Source organism: Dioscorea cayenensis, chromosome 17, assembly GCF_009730915.1.
Source record: "Dioscorea cayenensis subsp. rotundata cultivar TDr96_F1 chromosome 17, TDr96_F1_v2_PseudoChromosome.rev07_lg8_w22 25.fasta, whole genome shotgun sequence".
In the NCBI taxonomy this organism is placed as follows: domain Eukaryota; kingdom Viridiplantae; phylum Streptophyta; class Magnoliopsida; order Dioscoreales; family Dioscoreaceae; genus Dioscorea; species Dioscorea cayenensis.
Window position 1 is genome coordinate 6,564,485 of NC_052487.1, and position 24,562 is coordinate 6,589,046.

The 24,562-nt window shown below is 34.7% G+C and overlaps 1 non-coding gene across 1 annotated transcript; it reads left to right on the forward strand.

The window, feature by feature from the left end:
- The first annotated feature begins 23,161 nt into the window (after window positions 1-23,161).
- Window positions 23,162-23,267, forward strand: LOC120281501. The gene has a single exon (XR_005542641.1). It is a non-coding gene; the product is annotated as a small nucleolar RNA R71 (small nucleolar RNA).
- The last annotated feature ends 1,295 nt before the right edge of the window (window positions 23,268-24,562 follow it).

The window sequence follows — 24,562 nt, forward strand, 5'->3', positions numbered from 1 at the left end:
TTATTTATAAGCCTCAAAACACGGCTATCATGTGCCCTCACAAGCCCGTGTGGATTTTTCACGCGCCCTTGTGGCTTGCAGCAATTTCAACGCAGTGCAAACACTTTTCACAACTGCGGTCCAAACACTCTTCTCTTGAGGCCACATGGCTGGGCACATGTCTATGCGGTAGGCTATACAACTTGTTTTCATCAACGCATCCTTGAAAGGTCTTGCATTCTTCAGAAAGAGAAGGAAAAAGAAGATGTGACTACCTTTGTGCCCTTCCAACTAGCAATTTGGATCTAATCTCCTTGGAAGTTGGCAAACATCTCCATGTTCATGAACTCCTCTTGTGTCTTGGTCTTTGAATTGAACAAGAACTCCCGACATTGTGTCTTTATAACCTATCTTTGCTTTCTTTTGACTCTTCAAGGCATTCACAACCTAATTGGACAAAAGAATACCAAATACACAATATGAGACATAAACCATGGTATAAATGATGCTCAATGCAAGTAAAACATATAGAAAAATATGTCTAATCAAGCACTTATCACTAAACAAAAGAATTTAAGAAAATAAAAATAAGCAAATCTTGTGACCATCAATAAGATGTACCTCTACATCAAGAGCTAATTGAGTCACTTTAATACTTTGAATCAAATAAATCCGAAATGTTGCCATCGATCTCTATAGGCACATAATTACTCGAGGCTTCATTCTTTTTATATGTTAACTTCATTGAGGATATATATCCTTTTAAATTTTAATTTTTTTTATATTATCTAGATTTTGTTTGGTGATATTTGGTAAATCTATATTTAATTTTAATTTTTAAAATCTTTCTCTAACACTATAAATCCTAGGTAAGATTTAAATTAAAAGCTTGTTTCCTATCCCTTAAAATATCAATTTAAATGATTGGGTAAACAATAACACCATGCAAAATAATGAATTTGGAGAATTTTTTCTCATCGATTTTTATTTACAAATATTTTTAAATTTTGAATAGTCCTTCTTTTAAAAAACATTTATATATATACACACACATATCGAATTTGATCCTAAAATATGTTAAACATACTTTAGGGTTTTTTGTGATAATATTTAGTAGATATTAATAGTTGAATTTCTTGTGACAAAAAATGTAATCTCAAAAAAATAAAATGGCCAATTGCAAAGAACACTTTGGTCACAACAAATGAAAATATTATTTATGTAACTATAAGTATATTAATAATGTCAACATAACTGTCAGAGATTCTAAATCGACAACAATTATAATAGTTTCAGTGACAAAAAAAATCATCACAATTAATTTAAACAATAATGGTAATTAATAATTTTTATCACAAAAACTTCATATTTGTCACAAAATGATTGATAGTTACAAAAATAAATCATATTTTCATAATTCTTGTTGTACAAGCATAATTTACTTGGTATATTAAAACTAGATTAGAGAAAGCCTGGTCTATAGTTTTACTATTTTTGGTTACTTTTGGTATTTATATGTGAAATATAGTCGTTTATTTGGTAAATGATTGATGAATATATATATATATATATATATATATATATATATATATGGAATATTCTTCTTTGCATTGTACATAAAGGGGCCTACAACATTGCGAAAATGATGATTTAGTATTTGTCCTATTTTGGCTTAATAGGACAACTTTTTTTAGTATTTAATAGGTTATTTTGAAGTATTTTTAAATAATAATTTTATTTAATAAAAACTTGTTAAATTTTAATTTTAAAAACCTTTTAAATTTTATCTATAATTTCTTAAAAATTGATACATAACCTTTGAGATTGGCCAGCAAAAAAATAGACTTTTTAATATTTTATTAACAATATAATTTTACAAATATATATACTATGTATTTGAAATTTTTTGTCCAAAATTATTGACAATAAAAGAAAAATGTATAATAGTGTTAGATACTAAATTGTCACAATTTAAATTGTAGTTGTGACAAAATAATTAGATGTCACAACTAATCCAAATTATTGTGTCAATTAAATTTTTTAGCACAAAAACCCAATAACATGGTTAAAAATTTTAATTTTTGGTGGCAATATTTATTTCGATGATTGGGTAAACAATAACACCGTGCAAAATAATGAATTTGGTGAATTTTTTTCATCGATTTTTATTTACAAATATTTTTAAAATTTGAATAGTTTTTCTTTTAAAAAAACATTTATATATATACACACACATATCGAATTTGATCCTAAAATATGTTAAACATACTTTAGGGTTTTTTGTAATAATATTTACTAGATATTAATAGTTGAAATTCTTGTGACAAAAAATGTGATCTCAAAAAAATAAAATGGCCAGTTGCAAAAAACACTTTGGTCAAAACAAATGAAAATATTATTTATGTCACTATAACTATATTAATAGTGTCAACATAACTGTAAGAGATCCTAAATCGTCAACAATTATAATAGTTTCAGTGACAAAAAAAAGCATCACAATTAACTTAAACAATAATGTTAATTAATATTTTTTATCACAAAAACTTCATATTTAGTATTTTTGGTCTACGTTTTTACTATTTTTGGTTACTTTTGGTATTTATATATGAAAAATAGTCGTTTATTTGGTAAATAATTGATGAATATATATATATATATATATATATGGAATATTCTTCTTTGCATTGTACATAAGGGGGCCTAGACCATTGCGAAAATGATGATTTAGTATTTGTCCTATTTTGGCTTAATAGGACAACATTTTTTAGTATCTAATAGGTTATTTTGAAGTATTTTTAAATAATAATTTTATTTGATAAAAACTTGTTAAATTTTAATTTTAAAAACCTTTTAAATTTTATCTATAATTACTTAAAAATCGATACATAACCTTTGAGATTGGCCAGCAAAAAAATAGACTTTTTAATATTTTTATTAACAATATAATTTTACAAATATATATACTATGTATTTGAAATTTTTTATCCAAAATTATTGACAATAAAAGTAAAATGTATAATAGTGTTAGATACTAAATTGTCACAATTTAAATTGTAGTTGTGACAAAATAATTAGATGTCACGACTAAACCAAATTATTGTGTCAATTAAATTTTTTAGCACAAAAACTCAACAACTTGGTTAAAAATTTTAATTTTTTGGTGGCAATATGTATTTCTATGATTGGGTAAACAATAACACCGTGCAAAATAATGAATTTGGTGAATTTTTTTCATCGATTTTTATTTACAAATATTTTTAAAATTTGAATAGTTCTTCTTTTAAAAAAACATTTATATATATACACACACATATCGAATTTAATCCTAAAATATGTTAAACATACTTTAGGGTTTTTATAATAATATTTACTAGATATTAATAGTTGAAATTCTTGTGACAAAAAATGTGATCTCAAAAAAATAAAATGGCCAATTGCAAAAAACACTTTGGTCACAACAAATGAAAACATTATTTATGTCACTATAAGTATTTTAATAGTGTCAACATAACTGTGAGAGATCCTAAATCGAAAACAATTATAATAGTTTCAGTGACAAAAAAAATCATCACAATTAACTTAAACAATAATTTTAATTAATATTTTTTATCACAAAAACTTCATATTTGTCACAAAATAATTGATAGTTACAAAAACAAATCATATTTTCATAATTCTTGTTGTACAAGCATAATTTACTTGGTATATTAAAACTAGATTAGAGAAAGCCTGGTCTATAGTTTTACTATTTTTGGTTACTTATGGTATTTATATGTCAAAAATAGTCGTTTATTTGGTAAGTGATTGATGAATATATATATATATATGGAATATTCTTCTTTGCATTGTACATAAGGGGGCCTACACCATTGCGAAAATGATGATTTAGTATTTGTCCTATTTTGGCTTAATAGGACAACATTTTTTAGTATCTAATAGGTTATTTTGAAGTATTTTTAAATATTAATTTTGTTTGATAAAATATTTTTAAATTTTAATTTTAAAAACCTTTTAAATTTTATCTATAATTACTTAAAAATCTATACATAACCTTTGAGATTGGGCAGCAAAAAAATAGACTTTTTAATATTTTATTAACAATATAATTTTACAACTATATATAATATGTATTTGAAAATTTTTTATCCAAAATTATTGACAATAAAAGTAAAATGCATAATAGTGTTGGATACTAAATTGTCACAATTTAAATTGTAGTTGTGACAAAATATTAGATGTCACGACTAATCCAAATTATTGTGTCATTTAACTTTTTTAGTATACAAAAGCCAATAACATGGTTAAAAATTTTAATTTTTGGTGGCAATATTTATTTCGTTGACTGGGTAAATAATAACACAGTGCAAAATAATGAATTTGGAGAATTTTTTTCATCGATTTTTTATTTACAAATATTTTTAAAATTTGCATAGTTCTTCTGTTAAAAGAACATTATATATATGCACACTCATCGAATTTGATCCTAAAATCGTTAAACATACTTTAGGGTTTTTTGTAATAATATTTACTAGATATTAATAGTTGAATTTCTTGTGACAAAAAATGTGATCTCAAAAAAATAAAATGGCCAATTGCAAAAAACACTTTGGTCACAACAAATGAAAATATTATTTATGTCACTATAAGTATATTAATAGTGTCAACATAACTGTGAGAGATTCTAAATCGTCAACAATTATAATAGTTTCAATGACAAAAAAGATCATCACAATTAACTTAAACAATAATGTTAATTAATATTTTTTATCACAAAAACTTCATATTTGTCACAAAATGATTGATAGTTACAAAAATAAATCATATTTTCATAATTCTTGTTGTACAAGCATAATTTACTTGGTGTATTAAAACTAGATTAGAGAAAACCTAGTCTATATTCTTACTATTTTTGGTTACTTTTCGTATTTTTATGTGAAAAATAGTCGTTTATTTGGTAAATGATTGATGAATATATATATATGGAATATTCTTCTTTGCATTGTACATAAGGGGGGCCTACACCATTGCGAAAATGATGATTTAGTATTTGTCCTATTTTGGCTTAATAGGACAACATTTTTTAGTATCAAATAGGTTATTTTGAAGTATTTTTAAATAATAATTTTGTTTGATAAAATCTTGTTAAATTTTAATTTTAAAAACCTTTTAAATTTTTATCTATAATTACTGAAAAATCTATACATAACCATTGAGATTGGCCAGCAAACAAATAGACTTTTTAATATTTTATTAACAATATAAATTTACAACTATATATACTATGTATTTGAAATTTTTTCTCCAAAATTATTGACAATAAAAGTAAAATGTATAATAGTGTTAGATACTAAATTGTTATAGTTTAAATTGTAGTTGTGACAAAATAATTAGATGTCACAACTAATCCAAATTATTGTGTCAATTAACTTTTTTAGCACAAAAATCCCAATAACATGGTTAAAAATTTTAATTTTTGGTGGCAATATTTATTTCTATGATTGGGTAAACAATAACACCGTGCAAAATAATGAATTTGGAGAATTTTTTTCATCGATTTTTATTTACAAATATTTTTAAAATTTGAATATTTCTTCTTTTAAATAAACATTTATATATATACACGCACATATCGAATTTGGTCCTAAAATATGTTAAACATACTTTAGGGTTTTTGTAATAATATTTAATAGATATTAATAGTTGAATTTCTTCTGACAAAAAATGTGATCTCAAAAAAATAAAATGGCCAATTGCAAAAAACACTTTGGTCACAACAAATGAAAATATTATTTATGTCACTATGAGTATATTAATAGTGTCAACATAACTGTGAGAGATCCTATATCGTCAACAATTATAATAGTTTCAGTGACAAAAAACATCATCACAATTAACTTAAACAATAACGTTAATTAATATTTTTTATCACAAAAACTTCATATTTGTCACAAAATAATTGATAGTTACAAAAACAAATCATATTTTCATAATTCTTGTTGTACAAGCATAATTTACTTCGTATATTAAAACTAGATTATTGAAAGCCTGGTCTATATTTTTACTATTTTTGGTTACTTTTGGTATTTATATGTGAAAAATAGTCGTTTATTTGGTAAATGATTGATGAATATATATATATATATATATATATATGGAATATTCTTCTTTGCACTGTACATAAGGGGGCCTAGACCATTGCGAAAATGATTATTTAGTATTTGTCCCATTTTGGCTTAATAAGACAACATTTTTTAGTATCTAATCCGCTATTTTGAAGTATTTTTAAATAATAATTTTGTTTGATAAAATATTGTTAAATTTTAATTTTAAAAACTTTTTAAACTTTATCTATAATTACTTAAAAATCTATACATAACCTTTGAGATTGGGCAACAAAAAAATATAATTTTTAATATTTTATTAACAATATAATTTTACAACTATATATACTATGTATTTGAAATTTTTTATCCAAAATTATTGACAATAAAATAAAATGTATAATACTGTTGGATACTAAATTGTCACAATTTAAATTGTAGTTGTAACAAAGTAATTAGATTTCACAACTAATCCAAATTATTGTGTCATTTAACTTTTATAGTATAAAAAACCCAATAACATGGTTTAAAATTGTAATTTTTGGTGCAATAATTATTTCGATGAGTAGGTAAACAATAATACCGTGAAAAATAATGAATTTGGAGAATTTTTTTCATCGATTTTTATTTACAAATATTTTTAAATTTTGAATAGTTCTTCTATTAAAAAAACATTTATATATACACACACTCATATCGAATTTGATCCTAAAATTTGTTAAACATACTTTAGGGTTTTTCGTGATAATATTTAGTAGATATTAATAGTTGAATTTCTTGTGACAAAAAATGTGATCTCAAAAAAATAAACTGGCCAATTGCAAAAAACACTTTGGTCACAACAAATGAAAATATTATTTATGTCGCTATAAGTATATTAATAGTGTCAATATAACTGTGAGAGATCCTAAATCGTCAACAATTATAATAGTTTCAGTGACAAAAAAAATCATCACAATTAACTTAAACAATAATGTTAATTAATATTTTTTACCACAAAAACTTCATATTTGTCACAAAATGATTGATAGTTACGAAAACAAGTCATATTTTCATAATACTTGTTGTACAAACATAATTTACTTGGTATATTAAAACTAGATTAGACAAAGTCTAGTCTATATTTTTACTATTTTTGGTTACTTTTGGTATTTATATGTGAAAAATAGTAGTTTATTTGGTAAATGATTGATGAATATATATATATATATATATATGGAATATTCTTCTTTGCATTGTACATAAGGGGGCCTACACCATTGCAAAAATGATGATTTGGTATTTGTCCTATTTTGGCTTAATAGGACAACATTTTTTAGTATTTAATAGGTTATTTTGAAGTATTTTTAAATAATAATTTTGTTTGATAAAATCTTGTTAAATTTTAATTTTAAAAACCTTTTAAACTTTATCTATAATTACTTAAAAATCTATACATAACCTTTGAGATTGGGCAGCAAAAAAATATAATTTTTAATATTTTATTAACAATATAATTTTACAACTATATATACTATGTATTTGAAATATTTTATCCAAAATTATTGACAATAAAATAAAATGTATAATAGTGTTGGATACTAAATTGTCACAATTTAAATTGTAATTGTGACAAAATAACTAAATGTCACAACTAATCCAAATTATTGTGTCAATTAACCTTTTTAGCATAAAAAACCCAATAACATGGTTAAAAATTTTAATTTTTGGTGGCAATATTTAGTGGGCACTAAATAGTTGATTTTTTTTTTTGACAAAATTGTTGCAACAAAAAATATATGTTGAGTGACGGAGAAAATTTTTATCACAATAAATAAAAAATTATAGTGACGACAATATTTCTTGTTACAATTACACAACATTCTCATCAAGAAATTTTTGACATAAAATCTTGTATGATTTTAGTAACGAACATTGAACACAAAAGAAATTTTGCCATTGTTAATATATAATAGTGACAATTTAATTGTGATATATACTAAATTGTCACAATTATCACAATAATAATGACAAGAAAATAAGTTATCACAATTAAGTTAAACAATAGTGTATGTTACTTTTTTGGACAGAAAGAACCTAATATTTGTTACAAAATAACCTGGTGACACATAAAAGTAGTCACTAAAAATCTTAACTCTTGTAGTGGGTAGAAGTAGGATGATTTTTCGTTCAATCTCACAAGTAATATAACTACACACAAACAAATATGCACGGGAAAGGAGACACATGAATTGGTGACCTAGCTCCACACAACCTTGTCTACATCTGGGGGTCTAGCCTGGAGAGAACAGACCACTAAAAGATGTAAATAATGAAGAGTACAACATTCACTCTCACTTATACAATGACAAAGAATAACCCTCTCTAGATTGGCCAATGCCCACTATCCTCAACCTACTCACTAGGATGTCTCTCTCGTGGCTCATCCTAAATCTCAAAGCAGCGTATCTTATATAGCATTCCTACATCCGAACAATGCTTCCTCTTTTAGGCTCTCTGCAGCTTCCTAACTTGGGCACCTTCCAAAGTTAGACATTACAACTCTAGTTGCAACCGAGTTTGCAACAAAACCCATATACGGATCCTAACTGAGTTCTAGTTCCCGTTACAACATGACTTGTGGCACCTCCAACCCTCCTGGTTACTCCAGTTCAAGTCAACACAGTTCACTCCTCCTCAACTCCTGCTACCAGCAACTAGCCTTCTTCCTCACGTCATATCAGCAAGTCCCTTCCCCGAGAGTCACATCCACCAAGGCACAAATCCATCTCACCAAAGATGGTTTTCAAAGATCTCCACGATCTTCTTTCCAAACTTGGTAAAAGTTTGGTCTTTAATATATTGTTACTAAACTTGATCTCCTCTCATCCACGTTTAGCTATTCAATATCTTCATTTATCCATGCTTGGCTCTTCAATCTTCTATTCAAATCATGCCATAGATATCTTGTGTCCTTGAATAATTTGTGTCTTTAAATAGTTCCAATAGTAATTATCTTTGGATCTTCTCTTCAAATTGTATTGCTTAATTATGATCTTGATAATCATGTTGGCTTGCTCTTGCCTTTCTTTGTTTGTGTCATCAAATAGCTTGACAACACCCTTTTTGCTTGTGTATCGCAAGTGCACGGGTTTGACAAAGTAATAATACCCGGTGAGAGGGTAGTCGAATCCACAAGAAATAGTGAATAGAAACACAGAGATTGCTATTTAACTAGAATTAAGATGAGTCGAAAGTGATGTGAATAAGAATCAATGTAAATAAAAATAAGAAAATAAGAATGAGGCGCAATTGAAAATAGGAGAGGCAATCGACGATAAATCGGGCATCCGGACATTACTCGCCATAGGATTATTGTTTCAAGTGCAAGACCAATCATTATACTTCCTGACTGACATCTAATGAGTCGTGGAGATCCTTAAACACATGGTCCCAAAACTTAACGTCAACCATGACTAATCCTACACTATGCCCTGGTGGAGAAATCTATTAGTCTCGACACCTCACACTGTGCTAGGTTGCTTTAGGCTCTAGGGATTCCAAGTGATAAGCCCTATTTCCTAATATAGATCTAACCCTTTGGTCCAGGTGAAAGACCCCTAATCACAATGAAGCCCCATATACTAAGGATTACTTCAATGCTTCACTTTGTTGCTCGAGCAACTAAGCCCCAGCAGAGTTCGTCTCTTAGCACTTCACTCTATTGTGACCGCAAAGAACTTTTAGAATGTGGAGGTAGGATAAATCACGCCGGAGGAGAAAGGGAACGCTCCATTACCTCTCGACTTACCCTCTCAACCCTCTCCAATCTAGCATTATCTAACCCTCATGGTGTGTCACTCATCCACAAGGATTACCAAAATGGATTCTCAACCCTAGTGTCACTCTTAGGGAAAATCAACTCAACAAGCATTCAAGATTGGAACTCAATTAAAACATCAATTAATAAAATCATAATAAAAGGTCAAAGAAACAATAACATCCTAGGGTTTACAAGTCCAAGTAACCACTAGTGGTTTAGCTCTCCATAGAGCACAATATAATCAATAATGAAATCAAAAGTAAAGAGATACAATCCATGAATAAAACCTTCTTGTGTTCATGTCGATGGTCTTGTGGAGTGGCCGTGTCTTCTTCAAAGGTCCCCTCGTCAAGCATAGGTCACACCTCACCGGATAGGTGCCAACGAAAGCTTCCCCAATAACTCTCTTTCAAAGGGAACGCCGTGTCGAAAGCCGTCAAACCTCTCCAAAGACTTGCCAAAGCCTCTCCAAACCCTAGCTACGGGCGCCTCCAAAGGTGGAATAAAGATAGGCAAAAGATGGGGAAAAAGATTTTGAAATCAGGTTGCATCGTGACTTAAATAGGGCTGGAATCTGGCATCTACATGGGCATGTAGAATTTCCACATGCCTGTGTGAATCTGCAAAAATTCGGTTTTCAGCGGCCTGTGAACAGTAACTACTATAGTAAATTGCCTATGTTGATTTGCTACAGTACCTGCCAAAAACACTCCCGAATCCACACTCTTCATCGAGGCAACATAAACGGGCACACGTCTATGCTGTAGATCGTGTTGCATCTTCAAATAAACACTTTTGACGGGAATCTTGCTAGCCTTGCACAAGTAAGAACACATAAGTGTGGCTACCTTTGTGCTCCTCTAATTTACATATTCTATTAAGCATAATGGAGGTTGGCACACACTCATATGTCTTTGAGCACAACTTGTGTCTTCTCATGTGTTCACTTCAAGATTCCATCAACATAATGCATTCGCAATCTACTTTGGCTTCTTTCTTCTTAATTTGGCTCCACAACACTATATGCGCAAAAGAACATAAAAACACACGTATTAATGATAAAATCTGATAAAAGTAATGCTCATCATAAGAAAAAAATACTTCATATTCTTAATACACAAGCACTTATCATAGCTTCACACCAAACTAAGCTCTATGTAATCCTTGGTCTTCAAGTGATGATCTTTATACTTACCAACAATAGATTATTTATCTCTTTAGAAATAAACCTCTCATGAGAAAAGATTTTACCAAAGATAGATTTCATCATCTTGGATATTACTAAAGATATATTAAATTATATCCAAGATAAACTTGTTTTTCAAAAGAGATCCTTTCACCTTGATGCTCCTTGCCAACAATAGATGTGACTCTATTTAGCTTTGCTCCATATTTAGATTCTCTCTAAATCTGAACAAATCTTTAGTTGTATCTAAATATGGTCTTGATGAGATCTTGCCTCCAAGTGGTTGCTAAATGGATTCACTTGCCAATTATACAAGTATCTTCATTTAGTCTTTGCTTTCATAAGGTTAGGATCTTGCTTGCTTGCTCTTGAAGTTGCAACACACTTTCTTTATATAGACTCTCTAAATATAGCTTTGATCTTATCAATTAGTTGTGACTATAGATATCATTGTGTCCTCAAATAGATCTTTCTTCCAAAGATAGTTCTGTAGATATTATCCACATGCCTTTTGCTTGCGCCTTAAGAGAGATCTTCCAAGGTTGATGCTCTTACCATAGATAGCTTCAATAGATTTTCTCCACTTGGTTTATTGAGAAAGATCCTCCAAAAATAAGCTCCTATCAAAGATAGCTCCATATAGTTTCTTGAGAGATCCTCTAAATATAGCACCAACCATAGTTTTTTAGTCTTCAAGCTACATCATCATCCTTTGCCAAGTCATTTTGCCATGTCACTAACCTTTTCCATATCATTGTCACTGCCACGTCATCTTGACTTAGTGTCAAATGATGTCAACTATAGAGCGTAGCTGACACGTCCGAATATGCATGTGTGTACCGCAAGTGCACGGGTATTGAAGTAATAAATACCCGGTGAGCTGGGTAGTCGAATCCACAGGTAACAGGGCTACTAGTACTAACTTCTCCTCTGTTATCTAGCCTAATGATAATGGGATAGTGTGGTGATCTAATGTGCGAAGAAATAAATACCGGAGACGAATGTGCAAAGGTAAAATAGAGGGAGAACTCAATCAGTAAAAGTGGGGTATTCGGGCAATACTCCCCCTAGGATTCAGGTATTAGGTACCGGATGTGCAAAGTGTTTCCATGATGAGTAAGTTAAGTCGTGGAAATCCAAACATAATCGGGTCTATCTCCAGATCACCGATACTAGTCCCCTACGAGGTCCCGGTGGAGAAATCGTTCAATCTCAACACCTCACACTATATATGACCGCAAAACACTCTAGGGATTTCAAGAGGTGTATCTGATTCCTAAAGATTGTTCCAACCCTAATTCCCGGTGAAGGATCCTAACCCCCTATAAGGTCCCGGTGGAGAAATCGAGCAATCTCACGCCTCACACCAAATATGGTAGCATAGAGCTTAGGGAATGGAGATAGAATACACCAATCGGAGAGGAAAGGGGACACTTCACTATCTCATGACTCACCCTCTCAACCCTCTTCAATCTTGAGGTTCTAACCCTAATGGAGATCTCTTTCTCACTAAGGCAACAAATCATGCAAACCAAATAACCATAGGATCAATAAGGCAAGCAAGCATTCGATAATCAAGAATGAAACTTAATCAAACTCAGATTAAATAGAAACACAAAGCAAATCCACATAAGATGAGAATCCTAGGGTTCATAAGCCCAAATACCCTCTACGGTTCTAGCCCTCCATGGAGCAACATACAAAACATACCATCAATGAATGAAAGTACATTAAAACCATAGAAATAAACCCCCTTATATATGAACTGATGGCCTTGATGGAGAGCTTCAACGTCTTGAAGGACCCACTCTGAAGCTAGGTTCGCCAGTGGCTTCCTTTATGCTATGACGGAGAAGGAATCAATCAAAGTTGGTGACGAAGCGCCTCCAAAGCCGCAAAGACCTCCTCTCCAAACCTTAGCCATCTCACCACTTAAGGACCGCACAAAAGATGAGAAAGATTGGGGCAAAGGCTATATATAAGCTCCAAATCGCGTCTATCACTTGCTCTCAGGCTCCCGTGTGGATTTTCCACGCCCCCGCCTGGGCTGCAGGAATTTCCACACGGGCGCGCGGAATTTCCGCGCAGGCGCGTGAACAGTAAAATTGCTGCAGTACTGTTGCAGTAAAATCACTGCAGTGATTGCTACAGTACTGTGCTACAATGATTTCCACAAACTCGATGACAAACATTCTCCTCTTGAGGCCACACAATCGGGCACATAATCATGTGGTAGGCTATAAGGCTTTTCTTCATCGACGCGTCTTGAAAGGTCCTGAAATCTTTACAAAGAGAAGGAATGCAGAGACATGACTGCCTTTGTGCCCTTCCAACTAGTGAATTGGCTTGCATAACCATGGAAGTTGGCACACATCTCCTCATACACAAATTCCTCTTGTGTCTTGCTCGTTGAATTGCACAAGAACTCCCAACCTTATGTCTTTATAGCCTATCTTTGCTCCCTTTTACTAATTCACGGTATCTACAACCTATATGCATAAAAGAACACCCAATACAAGATATGAGACATAAACCATATATAAAATGATGCTCAATGCATGTAAAACACGTATAAAAACATGTTCACTCAAGCACTTATCAGTAGCCCTAACAATAACCATTACCAACTTTGGGCAGCATATCCATGACATACAACAGTGCTAAAATTAGCTGAAGAGCACTGACATGACCTAGACAAATTAAAAGGGTTTAAAGGTTACTGTTATTTTTATAACAAAAGGGTGAATGTTGATCGTTATCATAATTTTTACAAACAAAATATGACCAAAGAAATTACATTGTAAGTACGATAACAAAATCCGCAATGACCGCGCGTTCCAGACACACCACCGTTGTTGTATCTGACAGACAGAGGCCTTGTGAGTGTAGGTCCGTAACCACCATCTCCCAGGAGAGCCTTGCTGAGTCTAATATGCGGCATCTATGTCCTTGCGATCTAACGGCCGTAGGGTTTTGAATTCGCATCTCCTTCAACATAGTATTCCTATCTTGTGTGAGTTTGATACCTCCAGCATGGCCAACAAACATCTTAGCCTTGAGAACATCTTGCAGGCCATTGGCGGCGTACAATGTTGGTCATATGTGATACCGCCGACTTGTTTAGCAGCTCAGCATTTGGATTAAGAACACGCATAAATATCTTTGAGTAAGTGAGGCATAGCGTGGGAACTTCGAGTCGGCGACCCAGTTTCTCAAGCTTCTCCGTCTTCACCGGCTCCTCGTCAAGAATAGCAACATGTGACGAGCAATGATAGTAGTAGCAGTGATGAACATGGTAGGCAGCAACAACGGCGATAGCAACGTTGGTAGACGATGGCGACAAAGGCAGCAGCACCAGCAACAACAACACCAGCAATAGCAGCAACAATAACGGCGGCAACAACGTACAGAAGGCAGTAGCAGCAACTTTACTTCTTATGTATAGATGTCTGGAAAGGGGAGGAAATGAACTTGACCTTCTCCTTCTTCTTCTCTGTCGTTTGTTCTTACTTCTTCTTCTTTCTTCGCCGTCTTTTTCTTGTTTCTTTGGCCGGTTTCCCCTCTCCTTCTAAGGTTCCGTCTTCTTCCTCCATCTTCTTTGCTTTTAGTTTCTGCCTCTTTTCCTCCTCATCGTCCTCCATTTCTAAAATAGCCTGAATGGTTGCATCAGTGGTGGGAGGTTACATGGTGGTGAGCAGTTGCATGGAGATGATGGTGAACGGTTGTGAAACGATTGAGTTGATCGTGGGTGGGACGACTACATGCATCACTCATGTTCTCACGCAACCCCCCCCTCCCCCATGTATCTCTCTCTTATATATATATATATTACATTATATGTATAGTATGTTATATTCATATATATCATATTTATTTTTTTTTATTTTATTTTTTTATTTATTAATTTATTACCATTATTATATATATTATCTTTTTTCTTATCTGATTTGAATTTTGTATATATATTTCTAAGATATGTATTTAATTTATTTTATATTGTCTAATTCTATCCGTTTTATTTATTTTATTTTATTTTATCTGATTTTTTTTACTTAATTTTTTTTTTTACTTAATTTCTTTGATTTGATTTATTTCATTTTGTTTTATTATATATATATATATATATATAAATTTATCGAATTTTATTTATTTATTTTACCTGATTTCATTTACTTCTTTATTTTATTTTATTATATATATATATATGTTTATCAGATTTTATTTATTTTATATTATTTGATTTCATTTGATTCTTTATATTATTTTGTTTTAATTAGTTGATTTATTTTATTTTAATTTATCTTATTATATACATATATATACACGATTTGATTTAATTTAATTTAATTTATTTCATCTTTTATCTTATTTGATTATTTTATCTAATTAGAATTTTTTTTAATGAAAATTTATTTTATTATATATATATTTGCCTCGTGATTTGTATTCACGGTTGATCTTGGTATTGTGGTCGCATAAACATTGCTGCTATAAGCTGGTCTTGAAATTTGGACTGCCTCGAGATCGGTGCTCTTTGCTGATCCGGAAATTTGAGTACTTTATCAGATTGTCGCGTCTTGACTGATCTAGAGATTTAAATATTTTGATCGCCTTGAAATATGTGTTCTTGGCTGATCTCGGGATTTGAACATTTAAATCACCTCGAGATTGATGCTCTTTTCTAAATTTAGAATTTTGGATATTTTAAATCGCATTGAAATATGTTTTCTTGGCTGATTCGGATATTTGAATATTTTTTTAGATTGCCTCGAGATCTGTGCTCTCGGCAAATCTTGATATTTGAGTATTTTGGATCGCCTTGAGATCGGTGCTCTTGGCTTATCTGGAGATTTGAATATTTAGATCACCTTAGGATATGTATTCTTGGCTGATTCGGATATTTGAACATTTTTTTTAAATTGCCTCGAGATCTGTGCTCTCGGCAAATCTTGATATTTGAGTATTTTGGATCGCCTCGAGATTGGTGCTCTTGGCTTATCTGGAGATTTGAATATTTAGATCACTGACATGTCCGAATATGCGTGTGTAAACCGCAAGTGCACGGGTGTCGAAGTAATAATTACCCGGTGAGTCGGGTAGTCGAATCCACAGGGAACGGAAGTACTAGTAATAACCACTTCTCAATTATCTAGTCGGAATCAATGAATATAATGAAGTGAACTAATTGCAAGCAAAGCAAACAAGTATGCAAGAAATAAAGTAGAAGAGTCTCAATCACTAAGGATGAGGTATTCGGGCAATGATCCCCCTAAGATCTTCTTTGAAGCTCAAGATTCACTAAATGCTCTAGAATCGAGTCTAATGAGTCGAGGTAGTCCAACGATAACCAATCCTTGTCTCCAAGCAAAAGGCACTAGTCCCCTACAAGGTCCCGTGGAGAAATCAACCAATCTCAACACTTCACACCCTATATGACCGCAATATGCTCTAAGGAAACCTAAGAGTGAAACCGATTCCTAAATGTAGATCCAACCCTAATTCCCGCGAAGGATCCTAACCCCCTACAAGGTCCCGCGGAGAAATCGAGCAATCTCACGCCTCACACCAAATATGGTTGCAAAGAGAATATGGAATACGGAGATAGGAAACACTCAATCGAAAGGGAAAGGGGACACTCCTCCATCTCAAGGCTCACCCTCTCAACCCTCTTTAATCTTGGAAATCTAACTCTAATGGAGACCTCTCACATCAAAGTATTAAATCATGCAATGCAAATCAACCACAAGGATTAACAACACTAGCAAGCAATTAAATCACAAGATTAAAACTCAAGACAACTCGGATTAACTAGAAGCATTAAGAGAATCAATCCAAAAATATAAATCTTAGGGTTCACATGCCCAAATACCCACTAGGGTTTAGCCCTCCATGGGCCTAGTTACAAAACAATAATGAATACAATGAAAAGCAATAAAACCCATAGAGAAAACCCCCTCGAATTCTCGCGGATTGGCCTTGATTGGTAGTTCTACGTCTTGAAGGATTCCTCTCCGAAGCTAGGTCGCCAATGGCTCCCCAAAATGCTATGACGTCGAAGTAATCTATCAAAGTTGGTGAAGAACTCCCTCTCGATCGGCGAAGACCTTCTCCTCAAACCCTAGCCGCCTCTCTCTCAATGTCTATGCTCAAAGCTCCGCCAAAATGTCCCTTTAGAATCGGCCAAAAGGTGTATTTATAGCCTCACATCGCGTCTGTCACGTGCCCCCACGCGCCCGCGTGGGCTGCAGGAATTTCCACGCGAGAACAGTATTATGCTACAGTACTGCTACAGTAAAATTACTACAGTGCTTTTGCTACAGTGATTTCCATAAACGCGATGATAACCATTCTCCTCTTAAGGCCACACGATCGGGCACACGATCATATGGTAGGCTATACGGCTTTTCCTTCATCAATGCGTCTTGAAAGATCTTGAAATCTTTACAAAGAGGAGGAATGTGGAGACATGACTGCCTTTGTGCCCTTCCATTGATAACTTGGCTTGCAAAACTATGGAAGTTGGCACACATCTCCTCATACACGAACTCCTCTTGTGTCTTCTAACTTGATTTGCACAAGAACTCCCAATATTATGCCATGATAGCCTATCTTCGCTCCCTTTTGAAATCCCAATGCCTTCACAACCTATATGCATAAAAGAACACCCAATACACGAAATGAGACATAAACCGTATAAAATATGATGCTCAATGTATGTAAAACATGCATAAAAACATGTTCACTCAAGCACTTATCAATCGCCTCGAGATTGATGCTCTTGGCAGATCTTGATATTTGAGTATTTTGGATCACCTCGAGATCGGTGCTCTTGGCTGATCCGGGTATTTGAATAATTTTTTAGATTGCTCGAGATCTGTGCTCTCGGCAAATCTTGATATTTGAATATTGTGGATCTCCTCGAGATCGGTGCTCTTGGCTGATCCGGATATTTGAATATTTTTAGACTGCCTTGAGATCTGTGCTCTCCGTAGATCTTGATATTTGGATATTTTGGATATTTTGTATATTTTGATATTTGAGTATTTTGGATATTTGAATATTTTTAGTTCGCCTCGAGATCTGTGCTCTAGGCTTATCTTGGGATTTTAATATTTAGATCGCCTCAGGATATGTATTCTTGGGTGATCTTGAATATATCCAAATATTATGAAATTTATTTATCTTATCCACATGTTGTCCTAATTTGATTATGATTGGGTCACATGTGGTTTTAAAATTTTAATTTGATTTGAATTAGGACATGCAAAATTTTATATAAACAACGTTAATGCGTGCCAACTTCCAATGCGTTCAAGCAACTTACAATGATTTGGAGGGGCACAAAGGCAGTCACATTTGCGTATCCCAACTTGAGCAATGATAGCAAGATCTTCAACAATAAACCCGTTTATTAAAGAAGTGACGTGATCTATGGCATAAACGTGTGCCCGTTTATTTTGCCTCGATGAAAAGTAGATTCAGGGGTGTTTTTTGGCGGGGGTAATGTAGTAGGTACTATAGTAAATCACTGTAGCAGTTCACTACAGCAGTTATTGTTCACAGCCGGCCGAAAATTAAAATTCCAGAGAATCCACACGGGCATGTGGAAATTTCATAGGCTTGTGTGGAAATTCCACAGGGGAGTGTGGAAATTCCACAGACCCATGTGGATGTCCAATTCCAGCATGTTTAAAGCCCATTTTCAGCCCGATCTTTCATCCTTCTCTCCAACTTTTTTTGATCTTTTGAGAGGCCGTCAGCTAGGGTTTAGAGGGACTTTTGGCAAGTCTTTGGAGTGGTTGTACAGCTTTGACACCGCACTCCACTTAGAAGAAAGTTATTTGGGGAGCTTTCGTGGGCATCGATCTGGTGAGGTGTGCCCTAGGACGAACAAGGGACCTTTGGAGGAGACGAAGCTACTCTACAAGAACATCGACACGACTACCGAGGCAATTTTCCTACGGCCTATTTGTTTTTACTTTTGATTTTACAAATGATTGTATCTTGCTCCATGGAGAGCTAAACCCCTTAGTAGGTACTTGGATTTGTGAACCCTAGAATGTATTTGTTTCATTAACTCTCTTTTATGTTTTCCTTAATTGATGTTTTAATTGAGTTCCAATCTTGAATGCTTGATTGATTAAAAACTCCCTTAGAGTGACACTAGGGTTGAGAGTTCACCTTGGTAACCCTTGTGAGTGAGTGACACAACATGAAGGTTAGACAAAACTAGATTGGAGAGGGTTGAGAGGGTGAGTGGAGAGGTAGCGGAGCGTCCCCTTTCCCCTCTTGTGTTATTTATCCTACCTCCATTTCCTCGAGTCACAATAGAGTGAAGTGCTAGAGGATGAACTCCGCTGGGGCTTAGTTGCGTGAGGGACAGAGTGAAGCATTGAAGTGAACTCTAGTATCTAGGGATTAATTGTGAGTAGGGATCTTTCACCTAGACCAAAGGGTTAGGTCTACACATAGGAATAGGGTTTATCACTTGGAATCCCTAGAACTCATTGCAACTTTATACAGTATAAGGTGTTCAGACTGTTCGATTTCTTCGATGGGGTATAGTATAGAGTTAGTCACGGTTGAACTTAGATTCGGGACCGTGTATTATAGGATCTCCACGACTCATTAATGCATTAGTTAGGAAGCATAATAGTTGGTTTTGCACTTGAAACGATTATCCTAGGCGGAACAATATCTGAGTACTCCACTTTACTTCTTTTATCTTTCCTCTCACTTATCTATTCTTCTCTTTCTTGTTTCTTTTATTCTTGTTTACATCACACTTTATCAACACAATCGTTATTCCATCTTCGTTTGGTTAAGTAGCAACACTAGTATTTTTATTCCCTACTCCCTATGGATACGATACCCCATTCACCTGTGAATTTATTACTCGATAAGCCCTTGTACTTGCGGGTTACACGCAAGCAACGTTGTCACTTACCCTCTTGGTTCTTCGATCGAGGTGCCATATCTACAAGAATTGAAGAAGAAACGATCAAAGAAACTTACAAAGTAATACTGCAGAAATCCACAAGGTCGTGTGGAAATTCCCCACTACCGTGTGGATCCGCAGAGCGTGAAAACCGCACGGCTGTGTGCAAAAAATTCAAAAATACATCCCAAAGATGTTAATAAACTACTTCTAAACATGCAAGTACCCTTCTAAAGTAAAATTGAAGCATATTCATCAGCTTTAATCCAATAAAAACAAGTAATGGCGAGGAAAAGAGGGATTAAAGTTTACCAACAAAATGAAGATGAAAACTTAAAAATTGGTCAGAAAATCGAGTGAAACTTCTCTAAATCAGCGGTGCGAGGTCGGGAGAGTGATTAAGAGTGTTCTCTGAGAGATTGAGAGTGTAACAATGAAGAAATGCGAAGAGATTTTAAGGAAAACCCGTGTCTCTTGAAACTCTGCACATCCACACGAGCGTGTGGAAATTCCCCATGTCCGTGTGCCTGACCCACAGGGCAGACGAATGCCCCTATGGTTTCTTTGTCCAACCCAAGAAAACTCTCTAAGTATTCCACACGGGCGTGGACCTTCATAAGACCAGCTCACAGGTGCACTCAGACACCCCTGTGTATTCTCGGGATGGAGGAGAGCTCTTCTGCAAAAATCTATACGGGGATGTGGAAATTACCCACGCCCGTGTGTTTGTCATAGGATCATCCACAGGGGCGAGTCCACGCACCTCTGTCTTCTTTGGAAAAATCTCTAAGTCTCTACAGGAAGACACACACCCGTGTGGAAATTACCCACTGGCGTGTGACCGTTACAAGGTCATTCACAGGGGTGAGTCCATGCCTGTATGTCCTCTCAGGAAGAGCTCATAGTAGAAACCAACGGCTGTGTGGAAATTAAACACAATCGTGTGTTTTCTCTGGATGACTTAGAAAAATTCGTAGCCTCTGCAGAAAATTCCTGAACATATAAATACACTTAGAGCCTATCCTATCATGCAACATATAACAAAGAAAACATGAAAAACTCGCTCAAACAACGAACAACTTCGCCATACATATTTAAGCACATGATAACACCAAATAATCTACAAGAAAATCACAACAAAAGCATCTACAAATCAAGACACCAACACTTAAAGCCTTATTCATGTAAACAGTAAAGACTTGGGTTGCCTCCCAACAAAAGATTGTTTAATGTCACTTAGCTTGACGTACCTTGTCTTACCTCAGGGGTGCTCACAGATGAAGGTTTTCCTCTTACTCATGACTTGGAAGCATGATGTGCAAAGCCTTTTAAAAGTACAGTGGAAGTTATCGAGCTTGTTACCACATGAGGGTTCGTTACCCTTGTTCCATTCTAGCACATCCCCAACAGCCTTGGGGCGTTTCTTGTGGTGTCACCTTGAACGCTTCATCTTCCAGAGCACCTTCTTCACAATCCCCGTGGTAGATGGTACTTTCTCCTCTAGACCAAGCATTAATACCTCTTTCTCCTCCACTTCTTGGTTTAGCAACCCCTCGTATGGGTCCGGATTGAACATTTCCTACACATATTCATCTATTAGCTCATCGGTAGTGTTAAGAAAGTAAAGATTATCATCAAAGTCAAGAGAATGTCTCATGGCTTGGCTAGGCTGTAGGTCAACTTGTCATCGCCCACCCTCAGTGTCAACTCCCCACCATCCATGTCGATAAGTGCCTTGGATGTGTGCAAGAATGGCCTCCCAAGTATCAAAGGAACATCTGCATCCTCATCAACGTCAAACACTACGAAGTCTACAGGAAATATATACTTGTCAACCTTGACAAGCACATCTTCAATGATGCCCCTCAGATGTCTCACCGTTCAGTCCACAATTATAATGTCATCCGAGTGGGCCTAGGCTCTCCCAAGCCTAGCTTTTGAAAGAAAGAGTATGGCATGACGTTGATACTGGCCCCTGAATCCGCCAATGCCATCACTTCACCAAAATTGCCAATGTTGCAAGGGATGATGAAGCTTCTGCGGTCCTTCTTCTTGTTCGGCATATTTTTTTGCAGCACCGCCGAACAAGAGGCATCTAGGATCACCAATGCACTCTCTTCCAACTTCCTCTTGTTGGTCAAAAGATCTTTCAAGAACTTAGCAAAGTGAGGCATTTGAGACAATGCCTCCACAAAAGGATTGTTGATTTGCAATTATTTGAATAGACCAAAGAACTTATTGTATTGCTCATCATTTTGGTCATTCTTAAATCTCAAAGGATAAGGGATTCTTGGCTTGTAAAGTAGTGGTGCCACCTCCTTCTCCTTGTTTCCTCTTTCCTCAACCTCCATGACCTCAGGTGCTTTAATATTGGTCTTCTCACTTGGAAGCCTACCCTCGACCTCACGACCACTTCTCAAAGTGATCGCCTTCACATGTTCTCTTGGATTGGTCTTGGTGATACTTGGCAAGCTTCCTTGTGGTCTCTTCGATAGAGACTTCGTAATTTGCCCCACTTAATTCTCTAGATTGTGCAAGGAAGCGGTGTGGTTGCGAAGTGTAGCCTTGACCGATTGAAACCGTGTATCCGATGATTGCACAAATCTTGTCAAGGCTTTCTCTAAGTTAGTCATCTGGGTCTCCAAGCCTGAAAATTTATTCTCCATATTCGGGCTTCTTGTTGTTGAAAACCCGGTGGTGCAATGGCCTTTTGCTGCCCTTGGTTACTCCATGAGAAATTGGGCTGGTTTCTCCACCCTTGGTTATAGGTGTTGCTATAAGGCTTGCCTTGTACTCTTCCCGAATTGCCCACAAAATCTACTTGTTCAATCGAGGCTGAAGTAGCAATGGAAATAGGACAATCAGACGACATATGTGAAGCCCCACAACCATCCCAACTCTTGATAGCGGCTACCCTTGCTCAAAGCCTCTACTTGGCCTGCCAACGATGTAACCGCATCAATCTCATAGAGTCCGGACACTTTCTTTTTTCCCTTGCATTCCATTGGTAGCTATTCATGGCCATTTCTTCTACTAACTGTTAGGATTTATCAGGGGTCTTGCTCCCCATTGTACCTCCTGCCGCGGCATCTAGAAGTTGTTTTGTACTTGGATTCAACCCTTTGTAAAAAGTCTGAATGATTATCTATTCCAGGAACTCATGTTGTGGACACTTCTGTAAGAGGTCCTTGAATCGCTCCCATGTCTCAAACAATGATTCAAGCTCCATCTAAACAAATGACAATATCTCATTATGAAACTTTGTTGACTTTCCCGGAGGAAAGTATCTTGCAAGGAAATCTTCGACCATCTCATTTCAAGTCGTGATGGATGCATTTGGAAAGGAATGAAGCCACTACTTGGCTCTTCTTTTGAGAGAGAATGGGAAAGCCCTCAATCTGATAGCATTATCCGAAACTCCATTGATCTTTAGCATGTCACAAACTTCTAAGAAGTTCTAGATGTGATTGTTTGGATCCTCGTCGGCTAAACCATTGAACTGCGCTGACTGCTCAATCATCTAGATGAATGCTGGCTTCAGCTTAAAATTTGGAGCTTTAATCAGGGGTCGCACAATACCCGATTGTGTGCCCAAAACTATGGGTCTGGCATAGTCAGAAAGTGTTCTCTGTTGTTTATTATGCTCTGCTATATTGTCTGACCCTTCAACTTCTATTTCAGCTTGATTGGATAGTTCTTGCACAGGTTGTTTATTCCTTCTTCTGAGTGTACATTCAAGTTCAGGATCACCTACAATTAATATCGAAGGGTTCCCTCTGGTCATAACCTGGAGCTGTGATAAATGCTTATGTGTTAGGAATGTGAAGTATTCTTTCCTTACGATGAGCATTACTTTTATCATATTTTAGCACTAATACATGTGCATTTGTGCTCTTTTGTGCATGTAGGGTTGTGAAGCCAAATATAAAAGAAAGAAGCCAATGCAGATCGTGAATGCACTATTTGATGAATCTTGGAAGGAACAAACGCGAAGACACAAGTTGGGCTCAAAGATACGTGAATTTGTGCCAACCTCCATGAATTCTAGCAATTACAATGAGTTGGACGGGCATGAAGGCAGTCACATTTGCGTACCTCGACTTGTGCAATGATAGCAAGATCTTCACCAGTGAGGCCTTTTATTGAAGAAGCGAAGCAATCTACGGCATAGACGTGTGCCCTTTTATGTTTCCTTGATGAAAAACATGGAATAAGGAGTATTTTGGTGAAGTACTGTAGGAGGGTATTGCAACAAATACTGTACCAATTATTGTAGCAGCTACTGTTCACAGCCGCTGAAAATCATAATTCCAGAGAATCCACACGCCCACGTGGAAATTCCACAGGGGCATGTGGAAATTCCATAGGGGAGTGTGGAAAATCCATAGGGTCGTGTGGATTCCCGATTCCAGCCTATTTAAAGCCACGATTCAGCCCGACTTCAGCACCCTTCTTTCTATCTTTTCTCAATGATAAGTGCTTGTGTGATAAGAATGGGAAGTGTTCTTTTCCTATGATGAGCATTACTTTTATCAGGTTTTAGTGCTAGTATGTGT